Source organism: Meles meles, chromosome 3, assembly GCF_922984935.1.
Source record: "Meles meles chromosome 3, mMelMel3.1 paternal haplotype, whole genome shotgun sequence".
In the NCBI taxonomy this organism is placed as follows: Eukaryota; Metazoa; Chordata; class Mammalia; order Carnivora; family Mustelidae; genus Meles; species Meles meles.
This window is the reverse complement of record NC_060068.1, coordinates 35,157,531-35,180,938: the sequence shown is the minus strand read 5'-3', so window position 1 is coordinate 35,180,938 and position 23,408 is coordinate 35,157,531. Positions and strand designations below refer to the sequence as shown.

General features: G+C 39.0%; 1 pseudogene; it reads left to right on the top strand.

Annotated features, from left to right (window-relative positions):
- Positions 1–14,277, top strand: part of LOC123939210 — a 30,547-nt pseudogene extending 16,270 nt beyond the window's left edge.
- The last annotated feature ends 9,131 nt before the right edge of the window (positions 14,278–23,408 follow it).

The window sequence follows — 23,408 nt, the reverse complement described above, 5'->3', positions numbered from 1 at the left end:
AAAAGATATGCCATGTAAATGAAAAGAAAAAAAAAGTTGGGATAACAATACTTCTATCAGAAAAAAAGGACTTTAAAACAAAAACTGTAATGAGACAAAGGAGGGAATTTCATAATGAAAAAAGGAATCTATCCAACAAGAGGACGTTACAATTGCAAGTATCTATGCACCTAACATAGGAGCGCCTAAATAACACGTTAGACCTGGTAAACTGAAGAGATTATATAGACAGAACATTCCATCCCAGAAGAGCAGAGTACACATTCCTTTCAAGTGCACACGGAACATTCTCCAGGAGAGATCACATATTAGACTGCAAAGCAAGCCTCAGTAAATTTAAGAGGACTGAAATCATATCAAGCATCCTCTCCAGCCACAACTGTAAGAAACAAGAAATTACAAGAAAAAGTGGAAAAACAAACACAAACAGATGGAGGCTAACCAACATGCTTCCAAATGGGTCAAAGAAGAAATCAAAGAAGAAATTTTGAGAAAAAGACAGAGAAAAATGAACATGGAAAAACAATGGTCCTAAGTATTTGAGACACAGCAAAAGCAGTTCTAGAAAGAAAGTTTATAGTGGATGGGGAGGAACAAGATGGAGAAGTAGGAGACCTAAATTTCATCTGGTCCTAGGAGTTCAGCTAGATCAAACCATTCTGAACACCTACAAACTCAACAGGAAATCAAAGAAAAGAAGAGCAGCAATTCTAGGAACAGAAAAGCGACCACTTTCTGGAAGGTAGGACGTGCCGAGAAGGGAATCTGAAGTGATGGGAAGATAGACCACGGCGGGAGGGGCCGGCTCCTAGCAAGCAGTGGAGCACAAAATTGGAACTTTTAAAAGTCTGCTCCACTGAGGGATGTCGCTCCAGAGGCTAGGTGGGGGTGGAGCCCTTGCAGGGACCAGTGTGGTCTCAGGACCAGCGGGATCACAGAAAGACGGGGTGCCTGAGTGTGGCAGAGCTGCCAGGTGTCAGGGCGGGGAAGCCGACTACAGAGACAGTCAAGAAGGGGATGTCAGCTTGGGGTTACCTTAAACCATGATCCCTGGCACAGTCAGGCCACTGTTCTTCCAGCAGGGACCCCACAAGCGGCAGATCTGGGAGACTCACCTTCCTCTCTGGGAGCATGCGGCAGGGATCTTCAGGGTTTGGAGACTCCAGACGGGGCTATGTGCCAGAGACAGAGATGCTTGGTCAAAGGCTGGGTGAGCTTGATGCGTGGCTGGCCGGAAACCAGGGAGACAGGAGTGACTGAGCACTTTTCTACGAGGGCGCACTGAGGAGTGGGGCCCTGAGCTCCCGGCTCCTCCAGCCAGAGATTGGGAGGCCGCCATCTTCATTCCCATCCTCCAGAACTCTACAGAAAGTGCTCAGGGAACAAAAGCTCTTGAGAGTGAACCCGAGCAGATTGCTTAGCTCAGCCCCTGGCAAGGGCGGTGCAGTTCCTCCTCAGGCAAAGACATTTGAGAATCAGGTAACAGGCCCCTCCCCAGAAGATCAGCAAGAACATCCAGCCAAGATCAAGTTCATCTATCAAAGAAAACTGGAAAACTCAAGAGATACAGGAATACAGCACACAGAATTCATGGCTTTTCCCCCCATGATTCTTTAGTCTTTTGAAGTTAAATTTTAAAATTTTCTTTTTCATTTTCTTTGAATTTTCCCCTTTCCTATTTTAACATTTTGTCTTATCAATACCTTTTTAAAACTCTTTTTAAATTTTCATTTTTATAGTCATATTTTTTTTTAAGATTTATTCATTTATTTCTCAGAGAGAGAGAGAGAGTGAGCACACAAGCAGGCAGAGTGGCAGGCATAGGTGGAGAGAGAAGCAGTCTCTCTGCCAAGCAAGAAGCCCGATGCAGGGCTCTCTGCTCTGCAGGGAGCCTGCTTCCTCCTCTCTCTCTGCCTGCCTCTCTGCCTAGTTGTGATTTCTCTCTGTCAAATAAGTAAAATATTAAAAAAAAAAAAAAAAAAAAGAAGCCCGATGCAGGACTTGATCCCAGGACTTTGGAATCATGACTTGAGCCGAAGGCAGTGGCTTAACCCACTAACCCACCCAGGTATCCCTACAGTCATATTCTATCCCTTAGTTGTATTTAACCTTATTGTGTGTGTATGCGTATGTGTGTGTGGCACGTGCATGCATGCGTGTATGTATGTATATGTGTGTGTTTGTGTATATATAATTTGTTTTTCTTTAAAATTTTGCGATAGTTTCTTCTAACAGACCAAAATATACCTTAAATCTAGTGTATAGCTTTGTTCTAGTCTTCTGCCTGATCATATTCTCTTTTTCTTTTTAAATTTTTTTCTTTTTTCAACCAACTTCTCAATTTACTTTTTAAAAATCTTTTTTAATTTTCAACTTTATAGTCATATTCCATCCCTTCATTGTATTTACCCTTATTTTTGTGTGTGTATATATATATATATATATATATGTTTTTCTTTCTTTAAAATTTTGGGAGGCGTTTCTTCTAATAGGCCAAAAGACACTCCGAATCAAGTCTGTGGCTCTGTTCTATTCACCAGCTTGATCATATATTTTTTTTCCTTTATTTCCCCCCAAGTTTCAGATCTCTTCATCTGCTGAGTGTGTATTTTTCTGGGGTCCTTGTTACCCTTTTACGATTTTGTTCTCTCATTCATCTATTCTTCTCTGGACAAAATGACAAAGTGGAAAAACTCCCCGCAAAGAACAAGAGGCAGTACCAACTGCTAGCACCCAATAAATACAGATGTTAATTGAAAGAATTCATGGAAACAAATGAAAATGAAAACACAACTGTTCAAAATCTTTGGGATGCAGCAAGGTGGTCCTAAGAGGAAAGTATATAGCCATGCAAGCCTTTCTCAAGAAATAAGAAAGGTTTCAAATACACAACCTAACCCTAACCTAAAGGAGCTGGAGAAAGAACAGCAAAGAAAGACTAAACCCAGTAGGAGAAGAGAAACAGTAAAGATCACAGCAGAAATCAATGAAATAGAAACCAAAAGAACAACAGAACAAATCCATGAAACTAGGAGCTGGTTCTTTGAAAGTATTAATAAGACTGATAAATCCTTGACCAGACTTATCAAAAAGAAAAGAGAAAGGACCCAAATTAATAGAATTATGAATGAAAGAGGAGAGATCACAACCAACACCAAAGAAATACAAACAATTCTAAGAACATATTATGAGTCACTATATGCCAGCAAATTAGACAAACTGGAAGAGATGGATGCATTCCTAGAGACATATAAACTACCAAAACTCAACTAGGAAGAAATAGAAAACCTGAAGAGACCCATAACTAGCAAGGAGATTGAAGCAGTCAAAAATCTCCCAACAAACAAAAGCTGAGGGCCAGACAGCTTCCCACAGGAATTCTACTAAACATTTAAAGAAGAATTAATTCCTATTCTCCTGAAACTGTTCAAAAAAATAGAAATGGAAGGAAAACTTGCAAACTAATATTATTAGGCCAGCATTACCTTGATTCCAAAACCATATGAAGACCCCATCAAAGAGAATTACAGACGGATGCAAAAATTCTCACCAAAATACTAGCCAATAGGATCCAACAGTACATTAAAAGGATTATTCACCATGATCAAGTGGGATTTATTCCTGGCCTGTAAGTTTGGCTCAATATCCTCAAATCAATCAATGTAACACAATACATAATAAAAGAAAGAACAAGAAACATATGATACTCTCAATAGATGCTGAAAAAGCATTTGACAAAGTACAGCATCCTTTCTTGATCAAAAGTCTTCAAAGTGTAGGGATAGAGGGGATATACTTCAATATCATCAAAGCCATCTATGAAAAACCCACAGCAAATATCATTCTTAGTGGGGAAAAACTGAAATCTTTTCCCCCTAAGGTCAGGAACAAGGCTGTCCCCTATCACCACTGCTATTCAACACTGTACTAGAAGTCCTAGCCTCAGCAATCAGACAACAAAAAGAAATTAAAGGCATCCAAATTGGCAAAGAAGTCAAACTCTCACTCTTTGCAGATGATATGATACTTTATGTGGAAAACCCAAAAGACTCCCCTCCAAAACTGCTAGAATTCATACAGGAATTCAGTAAAGTGTCAGGATATAAAATCAATGCACAGAAATCAGTTGCATTTCTATATACCAACAACAAGACAGAAGACAGAGAAATCAAGGAGTTGATTCCATTTATAATTACACCCCAAACCATTACATACCTAGGAATAAATCCAATCAAAGAGACAAAAACACAAAGAAATGGAAAAATGTTCCATGCTCATGGATTGGAAGAACAAATATTGTAAAAATGTCTATGTTACCTAAAGCAACACATTTAATCCAATCCCTATCAAAATACCATCAACTTTTTTCAAAGAAATGGAATAATCCTAAAATTTATATGCAACCAGAAAAGACCCCAAAGAGACAGAAGAATGTAGAAAAAGAAAACCAAAGGTGGTGGCATCACAATTCCAGACTTCAAGCTCTATTACAAACCTGTAATCATCAAGACAGTATGGTACTGGCACAAAATCAGACACATAGATCAATGGAACAGAATAGAGAGTTCAGAAATGGGCCCTCAACTCTATGGTCAACTAATCTTCGACAAAGCAGGAAAGAATGTCCAATGGAAAAAAGACCATCCCTTCAACAAAAGGTGTTAGGAAAACTGGACAGCCACATGCAGAAGAATGAAACTGGACCATTTTCTGACACCACACACAAAAATAGACTAAAAATGGATTAAAGACCTCCATGTGAGACAGGAATCCATAAAAATCCTTGAGGAGAACACAGGCAGCAACCTCTTTGACCTCAGCTGCAGCAACTTCTTCCTAGAAACATGGCCGATGACAAGGGAAGCAAGGGCAAAAATGAACTATTGGGACTTCATCAAGATCAAAAGCTTTTGTACAGCAAAGGAAACAGTCAACAAAACCAAAAGACAACATACAGAATGGGAGAAGATATTTGCAAAGGACTTATCAGATAAAGGGCTAGTATCCAAAATCTATAAAGAACTTATCAAACTCAACACCCAAAGAACAAATAATCTAATCAAGAAATGGGCAGAGGACATGAACAGACATTTCTGTAAATAAGACATACAAATGGCCAATAGACACATGAAAAGGTGCTCAACATCACTTGGCATCAGGGAAATACAAATCAAAACCACAAGGAGATACCACCTCATACCAGTCAGAATGGCTAAAATTAACCAGTCAGGAAAAAACAGGTGTTGGTGAGGATGTGGAGAAAGGGGAACGTCCTATACTACTGATGGGAATGCAAGCTGGTGCAGCCACTCTGGAAAACAGTATGGAGGCTCCTCAAATAGTTGAAAATAGAGCTACCCTATGACCCAGCAACTGCACTATTGGGTATTTACCCCAAAGATACAAATGTAGTGATCTGAAGGGGCACGTGAACCCCAATGTTTATAGCAGCTATGTCCACAATAGCCAAACTATGGAAAGAGTCTAGATGTCCATTGGCAGATGAATGGGTAAAGAAGAAGTGGTACAAAATGGGCAGAAGACATGAACAGACACTTCTCCAATGAAGACATACAAATGGCTATCAGACACATGGAAAAATGTTCATCATCACTAGCCATCAGGGAGATTCAAATCAAAACCACATTGAGATACCACCTTACACCAGTTAGAATGGCCAAAATTAACAAGACAGGAAGCCATGTGTGTTGGAGAGGATGTGGAGAAAGGGGGACCCTCTTACACTGTTGGTGGGAATGCAAGTTGGTGCAGCCACTTTGGAGAACAGTGTGGAGATTCCTTAAGAAATTAAAAATAGAGGTTCCCTATGACCCTGAAATTGCACTACTGCGTATTTACCCCAAAGATACAGATGTAGTGAAAAGAAGGGCCATCTGTACCCCAATGTTCATAGCAGCAATGGCCACGGTCGCCAAACTGTGGAAAGAACCAAGATGCCTTTCAATGGATGAATGGATAAAGAAGATGTGGTCCATATACACGATGGAGTATTATGCCTCCATCAGAAAGGATGAATACCCAACTTTTGTAGCAACATGGACGGGACTGGAAGAGATTATGCTGAGTGAAATAAGTCAAGTAGAGAGAGTCAATTATCATATGGTTTCACTTACTTGTGGAGCATAACAAAGAACATGGAGGACATGGGGAGATGGAGAGGAGAAGGGAGTTGAAGGAAATTGGAGAGGGAGATGAACCATGAGAGACTATGGACTCTGAAAAACAATCTGAGGGTTTTGAAGGGGTGGGGGTGAGGGTAAGCCTGGTAGTGGGTATTATGGAGGGCATGTATTGCATGGAGCACTGGGTGTGGTGCATAAACAATGAATTCTGGTACACTGAAAACAAATTAAAAAAAAAAAAAAAGAAGAAGTGGTACATATATACAATGGAAGACTATGCAGTCATAAAAATACCAAAATCTTAACATTTGCAATGACATGGATGGAACTACAGAGTAATAAACTTAATGAAAGCAGTCAAGCAGAGAAAGACAATTGTCAAATGATCTCACTGATATGAGGAGTTTGAGAAACAAGACAGAGCATCATAGGGGAAGGGAGGGAAAAATGAAACAAGATGAAACCAGAGAGGGAGACAAACGATAAGAGACTCTTAATCTCAGGAAACAAACTGAGGGTTTCTAGAGGGGAAGGAGAAGGGGTGGGGTGGCTAGGTGATGGACATTGGGAAGGGTATGTGCTATGGTGAGTACTGTGAGTCATGTGTAAGACTGATGAATCACAGAGCTATATCCTGAAACAAGTAATACATTATATATTAATAAAAAAAGAAAGTTTATAGTGATACAGTTCTACCTGGATAAGATAGATCTTAAATTAGCCATATAACCTTATCAATAAAGGAACCATAAAAATAAGAACAAAGCTCAAGGTTAATAGAAGATAGGAAATAATAAAGATCAGAGACGAAATAAATGAAAGAGACTTAAAAAAAATAGAAAAGATCTATGAAACCAAGAGCTGGTTCTTCGCAAAAATAGACAAATTTGATAAACTCTTAGCCAGACTGCTCAAGGCAAAAAGGGAGAGGACCAAATAATTAAAATCAGAAATGACAAAGAGATAACCACCAATACCACAAAATATGGAAGATTATAAGAGACTATTATAAAAATTATATGCCAACAAACTGGAAAATGGATAAATTTGTAGACACTCAATCAGGTAGCAATAGAAAATCTGGACAGACCAATTACTAGCAACAAAACTGAATCAGGAGTAAAAAACTCCCAACAAACTAAAGACCAGGACCAGACTGCTTCACAGGTGAGTGAATTGTACTAAACATTTAAAGTTTTTTTTTTAAATTTTATTTATTTGACAGACAGAGATCACAGGTAGGCAGAGAGGCAGCCAGAGAGAGAGGAAGGGTAGCAGGGTCCCAGCTGAGCAGAGAGCCCGATGTGGGGCTCGATCCCAGGACCCTGAGATCATGACCTGAGCTGAAGGCAGAGGCTTTAACCCACTGAACCACCCAGGCGCCCCTGTACTAAACATTTAAAGAAGAGTAATACCTATGCTTCTTAAACTATCCTCACAAAGTAAAAGACAAATTCCAAATTCAGCATCACCCTGATACCAAACCAAAGACACTACAAAAAATTAAAACGACAGACCAATACCCTTGATGAAACTAGATGAAAATATCTTCAAGGAAATATTAGCAAATTGAATTCAAAGATACATGAAAGGATTATTTCATGGATTGCAACATCTATAAATGTTGTAATCTATCAATGTAATATATCCAATTAACAAAAGGAAGGATAAAAAATCATAAGATCATGAAATAGATGCAGAAAAAGCATTTGATGAAATTCAACATGTATTCATGATATAAATGCTCAACAAAAGTGTGTGTAGCGGGAACACACCTCAACATAATAAAGGGTCATAAATCACAGACTCACAGCTACCATCATACTCAATGGTGAAAACCTGATTTTTCTTTAAAATCAGGAAGAAGGATGTTCACTCATGCCACTTCTATTCAGTGTAGGACTGGAAGTTCTAGTCAGGGCGATCAGACAAGAAAAAGAAACAAAAGGCATGCAAATTGGTAAAGAAGAAGTCAAACCATCATTATTTGCAACTGATACTATATATAGAAAACCATAAAGACCCCAGCAAAAACCATTAGAAGCAATAAATGAATTCAATAATATTGACTATACAAAATTAATATACAGAAACCTGTTGCATTTTCATATACTAATAACAAAGTTGCAGAAAGAGATATAAAGAAAACAATTCCATTTATGACTACACCAAAAAGAATAAAATACTGAGGAATAAATTTAAGAGGTAAAAGACTTATATTCTGAAAACTGTAAGACATTGATGAAAAAAGTGAAGTCAGCACAAATGCAAAGGTATACCATGCTCATGGAAGAGTTGATATGTTAAAATGTCCACACTACCCCCAAACAATCCAAGGATTCAATGGAACCCCTCTCAAAATTCCAACTATATTTTTCATGTAACTAGAACAAATAATTCTAAAATGCACCACAAAGAACCCTGAATAGCCAAAGCTTTGTTCTCTATTGAGAGAGAACAAAGCTGAAGGTATCACAAACTCCGATTTCAAACTACACTACAAAGCTAAAGTAAACAAAACACCATGGTACTGGTACAAATATAGACACATAGACCAATAGAACAGAAGAGAGAGCTCAGGGGCGCCTGGGTGGCTCAGTGGGTTAAAGCCTCTGCCTTTGGCTCAGGTCATGATCCTGGGATCCTGGGATCAAGCCCTGCGTGGGACTCTCTGCTCAGCAGGGAGCCTGCTTCCCTCTCTCTCTCTGCCTACCTCTCTGCCTACTTGTGATCAATCTCTGTCTGTCAAATAAATAAATAAAATCTTAAAAAAAAAAAGAAAGAATAGAGAGCTCAGAAATAAATCCATACGTATACAGTCAATTAATCTATGACAAAAAAGATAAGAACATACAATGGGAAAAGATAGTCTCCTTCAATAAATGGTGCTGGGAAAACTGGACAGCTACTTCAAAAGAATGAAACTGGACCCCTTTCTTACACCATACAAACAATTAAACTCAAAGTGGATTAAAGACATAAATGTGAGACCTGAATAAAAGTTCTAAAAGAAAACACAGAGAAATAATTTCTTTGACATCAGCCTTAACAACATTTTTCTGGATAAGTCTCCTAGGCAAGAGAAACAAAGCAGAAATAAACTATTGAAACTACACCACACTAAAAAACTTCTACACAGTGAAAGAAACTAAATAAAATGAAAAGGCAACATACTGAATGTGAGAAAACATTTGTAAACGATAAAAGCAGTAGAAGATTAATATTCAAATATATAAAGAATTTATGCAATACCCAAAAACCCCACAAAGAATCAGATTAAAAAATGAGCAGAGCACCTGAATGGACATTTTTCCAGAGGAGACACAGAGATGGCCAACTAACATGGAAAGATGCTCAGCATCATTAATCATCAGGGAAATCCAAATCTTAGCCACAATGAGGTATCACCTCCCACCTGTCAGAATGGCTAGTGTCAGAAAGACAAGAAATAACAAGTGCTGGCAAGGATGTTGAGAAAAGGGAAGCTTTGTGCACTGTTAGTGGGAATATAAATTGATGCCACCACTATAGTAAAGAGTATGAAGTTTCCTCAAAAAATTAAAAATAGAAATACCACAGAATCCAGTAATTCATTACTCGGTATTTACCTCCAAGAAACAAAAACAGTAGTTCAGAAATACACATATATCTATGTACACTGAAGCATTATTTACAATGGCCAAGATAGGAACCAAACTAAATGTCCATTGATAAATAAGTGGATACAAGTAGATGTAGGTGTATACAGACACACACACAATCGAATATTACTCAGCCATAAAAAAGAATGAGACCTTGACATTAATGACAACATAGGTGGACCTAGAGGGTATTATGCTAAGTGAAATAAGTCAGACAGAATAACACTGTATGATTTCACATATATTTGGAATCTAAAAAACAAAGAGACAACAAACACAAAACCCCAGAGAAGAGGGCCGTGGAACACGAGCAAAATAGGTAAAGGGGATTAAGAGGTACAAACTTCCAGTTACAAAATACGTAAATCACAGTGATGAAAAAGTAAAGTGTAGACAATATAGTCAATAATATTATAATACTGTCTGGTGACAGATTGTAACTACACTTATAATGGTGAGTACTGCATAATGTATAGAATTGTCAAAACACGACATTGTACACCTGGAACTAATATAGCATTGTTTATCAACTATATTTCAGTAATAAAAACTTAACTGAAAAAATTCTGGTGGACTACTGTTTGTTCAAAGTAATGAAAGTAACAATGTATTATGAGATTATAGTATATGAATAAGTTAAAGGAATGATAAAAATGTCATAAGGAAAGGATATGGAATTGGGAATATTCTTATAAGGTAACTGCATGACCCATGAAACAGCCTAGTATTAGAAGAAAGTAGACAGACGAAATGAAAATGTATATTGCAAACTTTAGGGCAACCAATAAAAATTTTAAAGAAGTATAATACGCTAAGAAAGGAGAAACAAATAGAATCATATAAAATGCTCAATTAAAACCAGAGAAAGCAGAAAAAGAGGGGAAGGTTTTTTTTATTAAAGAACAATCGATGAGAAAAACTTATAACCATGTTAAATATTAATCTAAATAAATCACTTTCACTGTGAGTGGTCTCAGTATATCAGTTAAAAGAGACCATCAGAGTAGATTAAAATAGGAAAAGACTCACAATATACTGTCTATAAGAATCCCACTTTAAATACAAAGACATATATAGATTAACAGTAAAGGGATGGAGAAAGATATACCATGCTAACTCTAATCAAAAGAAAGATGGAGAAGCTATATTAATTCCAGACAAAGCTAATTTCAAAAGAAGAAAAGTTATGAGACAGAGACATTACATCATGATAAAGGAATCAATTCTCTAAGAAGACATAATAATCCTTAATACGTATGCACTTAAGACACGGCATCAAAGGATGTGAGACAAGAACTGATAGAACTGCACAAAGAAATAGATAAATATTATGTTTGGAGATTAAAATTTGTTTTTGTCAGTAACTGACCCAACCAGTTGGCAGAAAATCAGTAAGGACAGGGTTTAACTAGGTAACACTATCAATCAGTTGGACCTAATTGACAGTCTATAGAATATTTGAGCCAACCATAGCAGAATACACATGTTTCTCAAGCTCACATGGAACATTCACCAAGATATTCCACATCCTGGGCCATAGAAACACCTTAACAATTTTTTTTAAAGAAAGTGTGCTCGATCGTGGGGTGGGGATAAGTGAGGAGAGAGAGAGAGGATCTTAAGGAGGCTCCTCGCCCAGCACAGAGCCCAATGCAGGGCTCAATTTCACAACCCTGAGGTCATGACCTGAGCCAAAATCAAGAGTTGACAACCAACCCACTGAGCCACCCTGGTGAACCAACAATTTTCTTTTAATGAAAATCATACAAATTGTGCTCTCAGATCACAATGGAGTTAAACTGGAACTCAATAACCTAAAGGTAGCTGGAAAATACCAAAAAATTTAGAGATTAAATAACACACTTTTAATAACACTTGGGGCAAAGAGAAAACCAAAAGAGAGGTTTAAAAATATTTTTACCTAAATGAAAATGAAAATAGAACATATTAAAATACGTAGGATGCAATAAAAACAAGGCTTATAGGGAAATTTACAGCAATTAATATATATATTAGAAAATTATAAGTTTCTAAAATCAATAACCTAGGCTTCCACCTTAGGAAACCAGAGAAAAATGAGCTCTATAAACTCAAAGCAAACAGAAGAAAAGAAATAATAAAAATTCGAACAGAAATTAGTGAATTTGAAAACAGAAAATCACTAGAGAAAAATCAACAATCACCAAACATGAACTTTTTGATATAACTCTTATCAGGGCTAACCAAGAAAAAAAAAAAGAGAGAAATCACAAATTACAAATACACAAAAAGCAGAAATGAAAGAGCGATCACCACTATTGAGCAAACAGACATTAAAAAGAGATATTACAAACAATTCTATGCCTCCAAATTTAATAGATTCAATAAAATTCTCTGAAAGACACAAAACTTACACAATGAGAAATCCATAATCTGAATAGGGCTGTATCTATTAAATATTCTAAAATAATAACTTTCTAAAAAGACAGCACCAAGCACAGAGGTTTTCACCAGTAAATTCTGGCACACAATTGAGAATGAAATAATACCAAGTCTCTACAATATCTTCCAGAAAATAGAAGCAGAGAGAACTCTTGCGAACACATTCTACAAGGCCAGAATTACCCTAATCATAAACCAGATGAAGACTTTACAAGTAAACTACAGACCACTACTTTTCATGAACATAGTTGCAAAAATTCTCAACAAAATGTTAGCAAATGGATCAAAAAATGTGTTAAAAAATTATACACCATGAACAAGCCAGGTTTATCCCTGGCACTCAAGGCCAGTACAACATTTGAAAATCAACTAATGTAGGGACGCCTGAGTGGCTCAGTAGGTTAAGCCTCTGCCTTCAGCTCAGGTCATGATCTCAGGGACTTGGGATTGAGCCCTGCATTGGGCTCTCCATTTGGTGGGGAGCCTGCTTCCCCCTCTCTCTCTGCCTGCCGCTCTGCCTACTTGTGATCTCTCTCTCTGTCAAATAAATAAATAAAATCTTTTTTAAAAAAAGGGGCGCCTGGGTGGCTCCGTGGGTTAAGCTGCTGCCTACGGCTCAGGTCATGATCCCAGAGTCCTGGGATCAAGTCCCACATCAGGCTCTCTGCTCAGCGGGGAGCCTGCTGCTCCCCCTCTCCCTCTCTCTCTGCCTGCCTCTCTGCCTACTTGTGATCTCTGTCAAATAAATAAATAAAATCTTAAAAAGAAAAAAAAGAAAATCAACTAATGTAATTCATCACATTGATAGGCTAAAGAAGAAAAAATCATACAACGCATGTATATAAATGCATAAAGTCATTGAAAAAATCCAACACTTATTCATGATTAAAATCAACAAGCTAAGAATAGAGGGGGACCTCTTCAATGTGATAAAGAAAATCTACAGAAACCTATAGCAAATCACACATATCTAGTGATGAGAAACTAGATCCTTCTCCTAAGACTGGGTAGAAGAGAAAGATGTCCACTCTTCATCGATTCCTATTTAACCTTGTTCAGGAATAAAATCAGGGGATAGCCAAGCTGGAAGCCGGAGAAGTTCAAAGTACCTGGGTTTTTCAACAGCTTGGAGGAAGCATGCATTCTGCAAGCCACACGGTTCATCTCCAAGTATTGTAAGGAAAATTGATACTAATTTATCACTGTTCCAGTGCCCAAAAGTTCAGTTCCAGCTCACCAGCCCTACAACAGAACGGAGCCCCAGCCATCCTGGAGAGGATGCAGTGGCGTCTTCTGCTGATGGCGGATGGGTAACCAGAGGAGGAGGAGAGTGTTCAGCAAGACAAAGGACAGAGGTCAGATCAAGGGAGTCTCTTCAGGATGACCTTCCTTTCTTTGAGAAGCTGCCAAGCCGGCAGTGCTCCTTACCAAACCTGTCTCCAGAAGAGCTTCCACAGAAGACGGCACTAGCAAATGAGGAGGCATTGCAGAAGATCTGTGCCCTTGAAAATGAACTTGCTGCTCTCAGAGCTCAGACTGCCAAAACTGTGACCCAGCAAGAACAGCAACATGTCATTCCAGGTGACCTAGATCCTACCACGTCCTTACTACACCACCATCCTCTGTCCCTCTCCAGCCCCCGCCCCCACCTCCCCCAACCCTCCCCCACCGGGGCTCCACCAAAGTGTATCACTGGCTGCCAACCTGATGAAAGAGCAAAGAGAGAAAAAAACCTGTGCTAGAAAGACCTTGGTTAAGAACAGTCCAAAGAAATCTGATATGACAAATATGTTAGAGATTCTTAAAGATATGAACAGTATAAAATGTCGGTCAGTGAAAAGTTCAGAACAGGATATAGAGCCCAAACCTGTGAATGCTACCCTCATACCCTGCTGCCCTTGTACCAGGGGCTCTGAAAAAGACATCTGCCTATCGATATCGAAGCCATAGTCAAGGTATATTCCAAAACCTGCATCAGAGACCACCTCAGAACAGTGCTGCTGGGGCCACACATGTCGAAGTCTACAGGAAAAATGAAGGCTTTAATTGAAAATGTTTCAACTTCCTACTAGACAGTGAACAGAGAAAAACTATCCTTGTTCCACTGTTGGTTTGTTAGGGCTGTTTGATGAGTGGAAATCAACACAATTTAGTGTTGATTAACACAACTTAGTTAATCAATAAACACAATTTAGTTAATACCTGAATTTAGTATTTAGTGGTCTCCTTTATGTCTCATCAGACTCAGCAATAACAAAGGTACTCTAAGTTTGTGTTTTTTTTTAAAATGACAAGATTAGTTCTGAACTTTCCCATAATGTGTATTCAGACATGTGTTTTCTTTTTTTCCAGACATGTGTTTTTAATGTAGTCAGGATGTTTAGGTTTCTGGTCTTGAAAATAATTATATAGATTTCAGAAGAAAGGACATTTGTAGAGGTGTTTTTAATTCTTAATACTAACTTGTCTCTGCAGATATTTTATATGCATATTTTGGATATAAAATATCTGTTTTATTGTTACCATCATTAGTGGTCATTGATCATTTACTACTCAGTGATAGAACAAGGTTGTTGGAGTGAAATATTTAGGATTGGAACCTTTTTGCCTTGAATGGGACTTTTACCTTAGATTCTCTCATTTCCTTGGAGATGGGGTTCAGGTAGGAACCAGATAATGTTCACTGCTAAAAATTCCAGAATGCTTTCATTTAAAGGAACGTCAAAGACCATGAAAGCTGCTTTCACTTTAGTGCTGTCCAGCACTGAGGTAAAAAATGTAGTTTTCATATAGTGAGAAATCAAATTATTGAATTAAATCTGTAACAGGAGAAAACCAGAACGTACCATCTTTTTTTTTTTTTCCAGTTGAATAAATGGTATCGAAAAGATGACTTGTTGCTAAGTTAACATATAATGGAAATGGCAATATAACAGAGTTTTAAGATTTTTAATATTGGTCAAATATAGTAGCTTTATAATGAAACCTTGAATAGGCGAAAGAATTTCCTATTAAGTTGTTCATCATTGGTCAGAGTGCTGTTCTGCTGAATTACACTAAGCAGCAAACCTTAGGTGCTATTGGAATTGTTGTAAGTGATCATTTGTGAATGCTTGGTAAATCTTTGTGGTTTTCTGTATTTCTGTTAAACTCAGCTATAGTTAATGCCAGAATCTCCTACCATGAGTAAATATTCGATTTACTTAAATCTAGTAAAAAGAAGTGAAGATAGGAAGAGTAGACACTTACTTTTAAGTTAAGTTACTGAAAATATGTGCAATGTTCTTAATACTAGCAAAGGTTATTCAGCTTAAATCTGAACTGTGACTGGGCGCGTGGGTGGCTCAGTGGGTTAAAGCCTCTGCCTTCGGCTCAGGTCATGGTCCCAGGGTCCTAGGATGGAGCCCCGCATCCGGCTCTCTGCTCAGCAGGGAGCCTGCTTCCTCCTCTCTGTCTCTGCCAGCCTCTCTGCCTACTTGTGACCTCTCTCTCTCTCTGTGTCAAATAAATTAATAAAATCTTAAAAAAATAAAAAAAGAAATCAGTGGTATTTATATGAACTGGGAAACACCTGAAAAAGAAATAAATAATCCTGTTTACAATAGCCTCAAAACCAATAAAAACTTAGGAATACATTTAACCAAAGAAATGAAAGAGCTTTGGAAAAAAAATATAAATCTTTCATGAAAGAAACTGGGAAGAAATAAATGAAAATCTATTCTGTGTGCTTGGTTCAGAATTAATATTAATAAAATGTCCATACTACCCAAGGCCATCTATAGATTTAATGCAGTCACTATCACTATTCCAATAGCATTTGTCATGGAAACACAAGAAACAATCCTAAAATGTGTAGGGAACCAAAGAAGACCCTGAACAGCCAAGCAATCATAAAAAAGAAAAACAAAGTCGGAGGCATCATATTTCTGGATTTCAAGCTATACTACAAAGTTACAGTACTTAAAACAGTAGGATACTGGCATAAAAACAGATGCATGGGCCAAGAGAACAGACTAGAGAGCCCAGAAATAAATCCTCACAGTTAATGGTAAACTAATATTTGACAAGAGAACCAAGAGTCCTCCGTGTGGAAAGGCAGTCCTTCCACAGAGGGTGCTGAAGAACTGAATACCACATGCAGAACCTTACACCCCTCACAAAAATAAACTAAAGAGGATCAAGGACTTAAGCTTAAGACTTGATATTATAAAAATCTTAGAAGAAAGCATTCACGAAGTCAGTCAGTCAGAGAAAGACAAATATATGATTTCGTTCATGTGTGGAATTTAGGAAACTAAACAGAAGAACACCGGGAAGGGAAGGAAAAATAAGATGAAATCAGAGGGGGAGACAAACCATAAGAAACTCTTAACTCTGGGAAACAAACACGGTTGCTGGACGGGTGGTGGGTGGGGGATAATATTCCACTGTGTTCACTGGGTGATGGGCATTAAGGAGGGCACATGATGTGATGAGCACTGGGTGTTTGAGGCAATTGATGATTCACTAACTTCTACCCCTGAAACTAATATACAGTATGTGTTAAAGTGAATTTTAAATAAAAAAATTTTTTAAAAGAGAGAGGAAAGCATTCAAAAGAAGCTCCTTGATATTGGTCTTGGCAGCATATTCCCTGGATAGGACATGAAAGCATAAGAAGGGAAAGGAAAAGTTAATAGGGGGACCACACCCAAGTCAAAAGCTCCTGTTCAGCCCCAAAGCAACAAACCACAAGATGAAAAAATAACCTATCAAATGGGAGAAAATATTTGAAAATCGTATACATGATGAGGGGCTAATACCTAAAATATACAAAGAACTGATAAGAATATATAAAGAACTCAACAGTAAAACAAAATCCCATTAAAAAATAACCAGAGTAACTGAGTAGAGGTTTTATTTTCAAAGAAGACCCATTAATGGCCAACAGAAATGAAAAGATGCTCAACACCACCATCAGCAGGGAAATGCAAGTCCAAACCACAATGAGCTATCACTCCCAACTGTTAGAATGGCGATGAACAAGAGGACAAGAATGATAAGCATTGGCCAAGACGTAGAGAAAGGGAACCTTTGCACACGGTTGGGGGGAATGTAAATTGGTGCAACCACTACCAAGAACAGTATGGGGTTCTTCAAAAAATTAAAACTAGAAATACCATATGACCCAATAGTGCTACCTCTGTTGTATATACGTTAAAGAGAGGAGATTAGGGTTTCAGTGAGATTATTTCCACTCCTGTGTTCACTGCAGCATTAAAAAGCCACAACACGGGAACAACCTAAGTAACCTTCAGTGGGTGAATGAAGAAGACACGGTATGTGTGTGTGTGTGTGTGTGTGTGTGTGTGTGTGTGTGTACACAATGGAATATTATTCAGCCATGAGAAAGGAGGAAATCCCGCCATTTGTACAGTATGGATGGAATTTGAGGGCATTACGCTACGTGAAAAAAGTCAGACACAGTCCATCAGAAAAGTCAAAAGACAAATACTGTGTGATGTCACTTAGATGTGGAATCCCCCCAAAAAAGAAACCTGAACTCAGAGTAGAACAGTGGTGACCAGAGGCCATGGGGTGGGGGGAAATGGGGAGAAGTTGATCAAAGCGTATAAATTTCTGATTATAAAATGAATACCTTCTGTGCATCTGATGTACAACATATGGATTATTGTTACCAATATTGTATTACATACTTAGAAGTCTCTAAGAGGGGCACCTGGGTGGCTCAGATGGTTAAGCATCGCTTTCTGCTCAGTCATGATCCTGAGGTCCTGGGATTAGAGCCCCGAGTCAGGCTCCCTGTTCAGTGGGGAGCCTGCTTCTTCCTCTCTCCCCATGCTCATGCTCTATCTCTTGCTATCTCTATCAAATAAATACAATCTTTTAAAAAAAGTCACTAAAAGAATACATCTTAACTGTTTTGACCACCAAAAAGAAATGGGAATTATGTGAAGTAGTGGGGTGTTAGCTAAGGCTACAGTGGTAATCACTGCACAATATGTGTGCAGCAAATCAACACATAATACACCTTACACTTACACACGTTATATATTTCAATCCCATCTCAATAAAGCTGGAGACAAAGTATTACTGATAGGCCAATGATCTTGAACCTGAATCTGAACAGAGGGTAAGGTCTGAATTCCTTTAAGGAGAAATCAGTAAGTATAGAGGCCCAACCAAATACCACTTAGTGATAACAATATGCATGCATATTCCCAGAATGTATTATTTTTCCTGATGATATTGCAAGCTACTGCATCCCTAGAGAGGCATGAAAATATAGGGCCTTGTAAAATTACCATACTCTATGGAAAATTTAGCTAGGTATAGAAATTAGAATTTTAAAAAATAGTATTGAGGCAACAGAATTCAATTCATAGAACTAGCTCTTTTTAGTTGATTTTGGTCAAAAGTAAAAAAATCATTTATGTATTTACTGTTGTCTGCTTTTTGAAGACGTTAAAACACTTGAGATTAAGATCTATTAGATCGGTAATGGAATTTTAAGATTTTATTTATTTATTCGACAGAGAGAGAGAGATCACAAGTAGGCAGAGAGGCAGGCAGAGAGAGAGAGGGAGGAGGAAGCAGGCTCCCCACCAAGTCGAGAGCCGATGCGGGGCTCGATCCCGGGACCCTAGGATCATGACCTGAGCCGAAGGCAGAGGCTTTAACCTTCTGAGCCACCCAGGTGCCCCTGGAATTGAATTTTTTAAAAAAGATTTATTTGACAGAGAGAGATCACAAGTAGGCAGAGAGGCAGGCAGAGAGAGAGGAGGAAGCAGGCTCCCCGCTGAGCAGAGAGCCCAACGAGCGGCTCAATCCCAGGACCCTGAGATCACGACCTGAGCTGAAGGCAGCGGCTTAACCCACTGAGCCATCCAGGCGCCCTGGAATTGAATTTTTAAAAGTAATTTGTCAGATAAGGTTGCAGTTCTGTGGGAGGCCACGATAAGGCTTGAGACGAGGACCAAACCAGGCCCTGACTTGTGTCCCCTTTAAAGTCTGAATAGTCTAACAAAAGGCTTAGGATGGAAAAGTTGAGTTGCACTGAGAAAGAGTCTGTGCTATGTGTTTTTGCGCTCGCCTACGTGACTTCCCACATGTTTACTAGTGAGATGAGAGCAATTTGGGTGGGGTTATAAATTCTTAACTGGTCCTTGCTGTTCCAGCACAGCTCAAAAAACACTCTCAGGTTTGATGTTACTTCTTCGTAATTATTATCTGAAGACAAAGACCACTGGCCTTGGAAGATCTGCATTTAGACCTTGAGAAGTAGTTAATGGGGAAGCCTGGAGGGTTTTATGCATATGTAACAAATTCTTTCGTAATTAGCTAATGACGGATACTTCTTTTTTTTTTTAAAGATTTTATTTTTTTATTTGACAAAGAGAGAGAGATCACAAGTAGGTAGAGAGGCAGGCAGAGAGAGAGGAGGAAGCAGGCTCCCTGCAGAGCAGAGAGCCCGATGTGGGGCTCCATCCCAGGACCCTGAGATCATGACCTGAGCCGAAGGCAGCGGCTTAATCCACTGAGCCACCCAGGCGCCCCTAATGATGGATACTTCTTTGTAATTATTTCTGTTGGCTATATAATGCCTCACTGCCCTGAATAAATTCGGCACTGTTGGACATCCTCCTCAGTGCTCCTCCTGCCCCCATCTCTTTGTCTCTTTAACTTCTTTTCACCATCCTCTTACCCTCACGTTTCCTGGTCGATCTGTCGCACCGGCCACGACACAATTCATTCAAAAGGAAGACATCTTATTTTAAATCCATATATTTTGATTTGTTATTAAAGAAGTATGTGAATATTTAAAAGAATGATGATTAATACTTAGGAGAATATTTAGTAAACTCACAAAATGAATAAAGTTATGGGTGTTCAACTGCAGGCATGAAAGCTCTTGGACATTAAAGAATCAAATGGTAGATATTAAAAATTATTTTAAAAATATTATTAAGATATAATTAAGATATTAAGATATTAAAATTATTTTAAAATTATTTAAAAATAAAAATATCCAAAAAATAGAATAATGGGGAGGGAGAAATCCATGAAAGATTTGGTAAAGAAAAAAAATGTTATCAGCAAGTATAACAAAAAGACAGAGAAACAGGAAATAGGAGGAAAAGCCTAAAAACCTCAAGGACAGATGAAAGAGAGCCAATGCCACTGAAAGAAATTCCAGAAATAGGGAACAAAGAAAGCCAAAAGAGACACAATTTTATGCAAATGTTTCAGAATTTAAGAATAGAGAGTCACAGGCACCTGACTGGCTCAATGGGTTAAAGCCTCTGCCTTCAGCTCAGGTCATGATCCCGGGGTCCTGGGATCAAGCCTCATGTCGGACTCTCTGCTCAGCGGGGAGCCTGCTTTCTCCTCTCTCTCTCTCTGCCTCTCTGCCTGCTCGTGATCTCTGTCAAATAAATAAAGTCTTAAAAAAAAAAAAAAGAATAGAGAGTCACTGGAATGAAAGGGCCCAGTAAATGGCAGAGGGGAGTAAAGAAATGTTTTCACAGCCACATGGGAAATAAAAAACCCCAGAAAGGAAGAGAGGATCTGGAAGTCTTTAGGGAGGTATGAATCACTGCATAGGATAGCAGTCTCCAGAAAAACAAACAAGATGGGACCTAACTGATTATGTGATTGATTTGAAAGTTCAGAAAATAATCTTAGTTAGGCATTTTGTGTTCTTTCAGAGCAAGTGGGAGAACAATTAGAAAAGCAAGGGAAGAGGAAAACAAAAGGCAATTAGATGATCCAGAAAAAAAATCAAATGTTACAGGAGATGAAATTTAATAGTAATATAGGATTTCTCGCTGTGCTAAATGAGGTTTACAATGTTACGGAATCATTAACACTAACTACCAACTTAATCAGAACTGTCCTGTAACTATACTGGGAAGAGGATAGCAGGAACATCGATAGAGAAGAGTTAAATCTTCATCTACCGTTACAGAAAGTCTGTATTTTATATGACTGGGCATGGGACTAGTAGCAGGTTTGTTTGTTTGTTTTGTTTTTATATTTTATTTATTTGACAGAGAGAAATCACAACGAGGCAGAGAGGCAGGCAGAGAGAGAGGAGGAAGCAGGCTCCCTGCGGAGCCTGGGATCATGACCTGAGCTGAAGGCAGAGGCTTTAACCCACTGAGCCACCCAGGCGCCCCAGCAGGTTGTTTTTTGTTACAAGCCGGAGAGTAGCCTTATAAAAGTTGTAAAAAACTGCTTCTAAATGCCATTTGAAAAACCTGAAAAACAAAGCTATTGCTTCAATCACAATAAAAGTACATTTTAAGATAACTGTTGAAGAAATGAACAGATTCAAGAAGAGGTAGTGTGGAATCCAGAGCATGGGTTGGAATGGCTGGGACAGACTCTGGACTGGCTCAGTCGGAAGAGGATATGACTCAAGATCCCTAAGGTCGTTGAGTTCAAGCCCCAAATTGGGTGTAGAGATTACGGGGGGAGTGGGGGAACACTTCATAAAAAACCCTGAAATTCAGACAGTCCTCTTGAATAAGGTACAGGAAGCGCAGCCCAGCAAGAGTGGAGAAAAATCTCTTCTTTGATGGCTGGCCCTCTGCGGGTCTGACATCCTGAATTTCCATTGGGTGGTTCACCCCTCCTCTAAGAGTAGAGAGCAAATAAAGAGGAAAATATTCAAGTTTCCCTTATGAAGAAGGAAGAGCAGTAGGGTTAAAGAAGAAATAAAGATGGTACATTAAGAGTGGTACACCAAACAGTAGTCAAAGAAAATGTAAACAAGAAAAAAACACCACTCTGGCTTCTCATTCACTCATAAAATTGAGCATTCCAACAAAATTGGCTATATGGAAGAAAACACATTTAGAAAGAAGCAAAATTAAACAAACAAACACAAAAAATAGAACAAAGAAGAATGCCTCAGAGGCTTTGGATCTAGGCGGTGTTATATTTTAGAGAAGATCGTTTCCATTTCATACAGGTTTTTTTTTTGTTGTTGAGGAAAGAACAAAAGATGTATGACCATCCAGCTTATTATGCAAAGGAAATCTATGATACTTACGGGTGAGTGAGAGGAACAATTATCCCAATAAATGAAGCCAGATAACCAGTAAGTTAGAGAATGACGAATATAATCAAATTGGATTTATCCCAGGGATTCACAGTGGGTCCACTGTGATAGATCCTATATGGGGTTCTCTATGGGGGGAGAAAGATCATTTCAATTTAAGTCTTGGTGAAGCCTCGCACATTTCCCTACTTCATGTATAAATGAGCAGGTGTCCATACACACATGCCTAACATGATTGGGATGTAGTTTCCTTCCACGTCAAACAGTATGTAAATCAAAGCAACGTTCCAGCATTGGAGACACCTCCACACCACCTGGGCAGAATCACGCGGCTCTGTTAGCACCTGTGTGCCACGCGGTTCAAGGCGTGTTAGCCAATGCAGCTGAGCTTGAAGCTCCAGAAGACGTAAATATCTTGAACTTTTCCAACAGTGTGGAACAAGATACAAATACAAATAAGGCAAGAATTCAGAAAATGGTTCAGCAAGGGGACTGATAGAGGAACAAGAAGCAGAAGGTTTCCTATCTGTGGCTAATACAACAATCAAGAAATGGGGGCGCCTTTGTGGCTCAGCTGGTTAAGCGACTGCCTTTGGCTAAGGTCATGATCCTGGGGGCCCAGGATGGAGTCCCAGGATGGAGTCCCCACTGGGCTCCCTGCTCGGCAGGGAGTCTGCTTCTCCCTCCCACCCTCTCTCCTCTCATGCGCTCTCTCTCTCTCTCATTCTCTCTCAAATACATAAATATATCTTAAAAAAAAAGAAAAAGTGCAGTGGAGGACGGGAGGTGGGAATCCCTACTCACGGAGCAACGAAGGTGAGTCCATGGGGGTAATTCCAATAAGCTGCATGAGAAACTTAATGATGACAACTCCAAGCGTTTCCTGAATATTAGAAACCACGAACCTGAGAAGCAGACCCGCTGCAAGTGTTCCACGAGGGCGGGGCTCCGAAATGAGACAGGCAGCGTCAAGGTCAGGAAAGGACCGAGGGACGGCAGAAGGGCGCTCAGGAGGTCCTGTTTGGAGGCCTTCTGGGAAGGGGGCCTCTCCCCTGCAGCTCCAGCTTGCGCTGCTGCCTGGGATCGCCTGAGGAATCCAAGCCGACCGCCTCCTTACCAGGACCGCCACCGAACCGA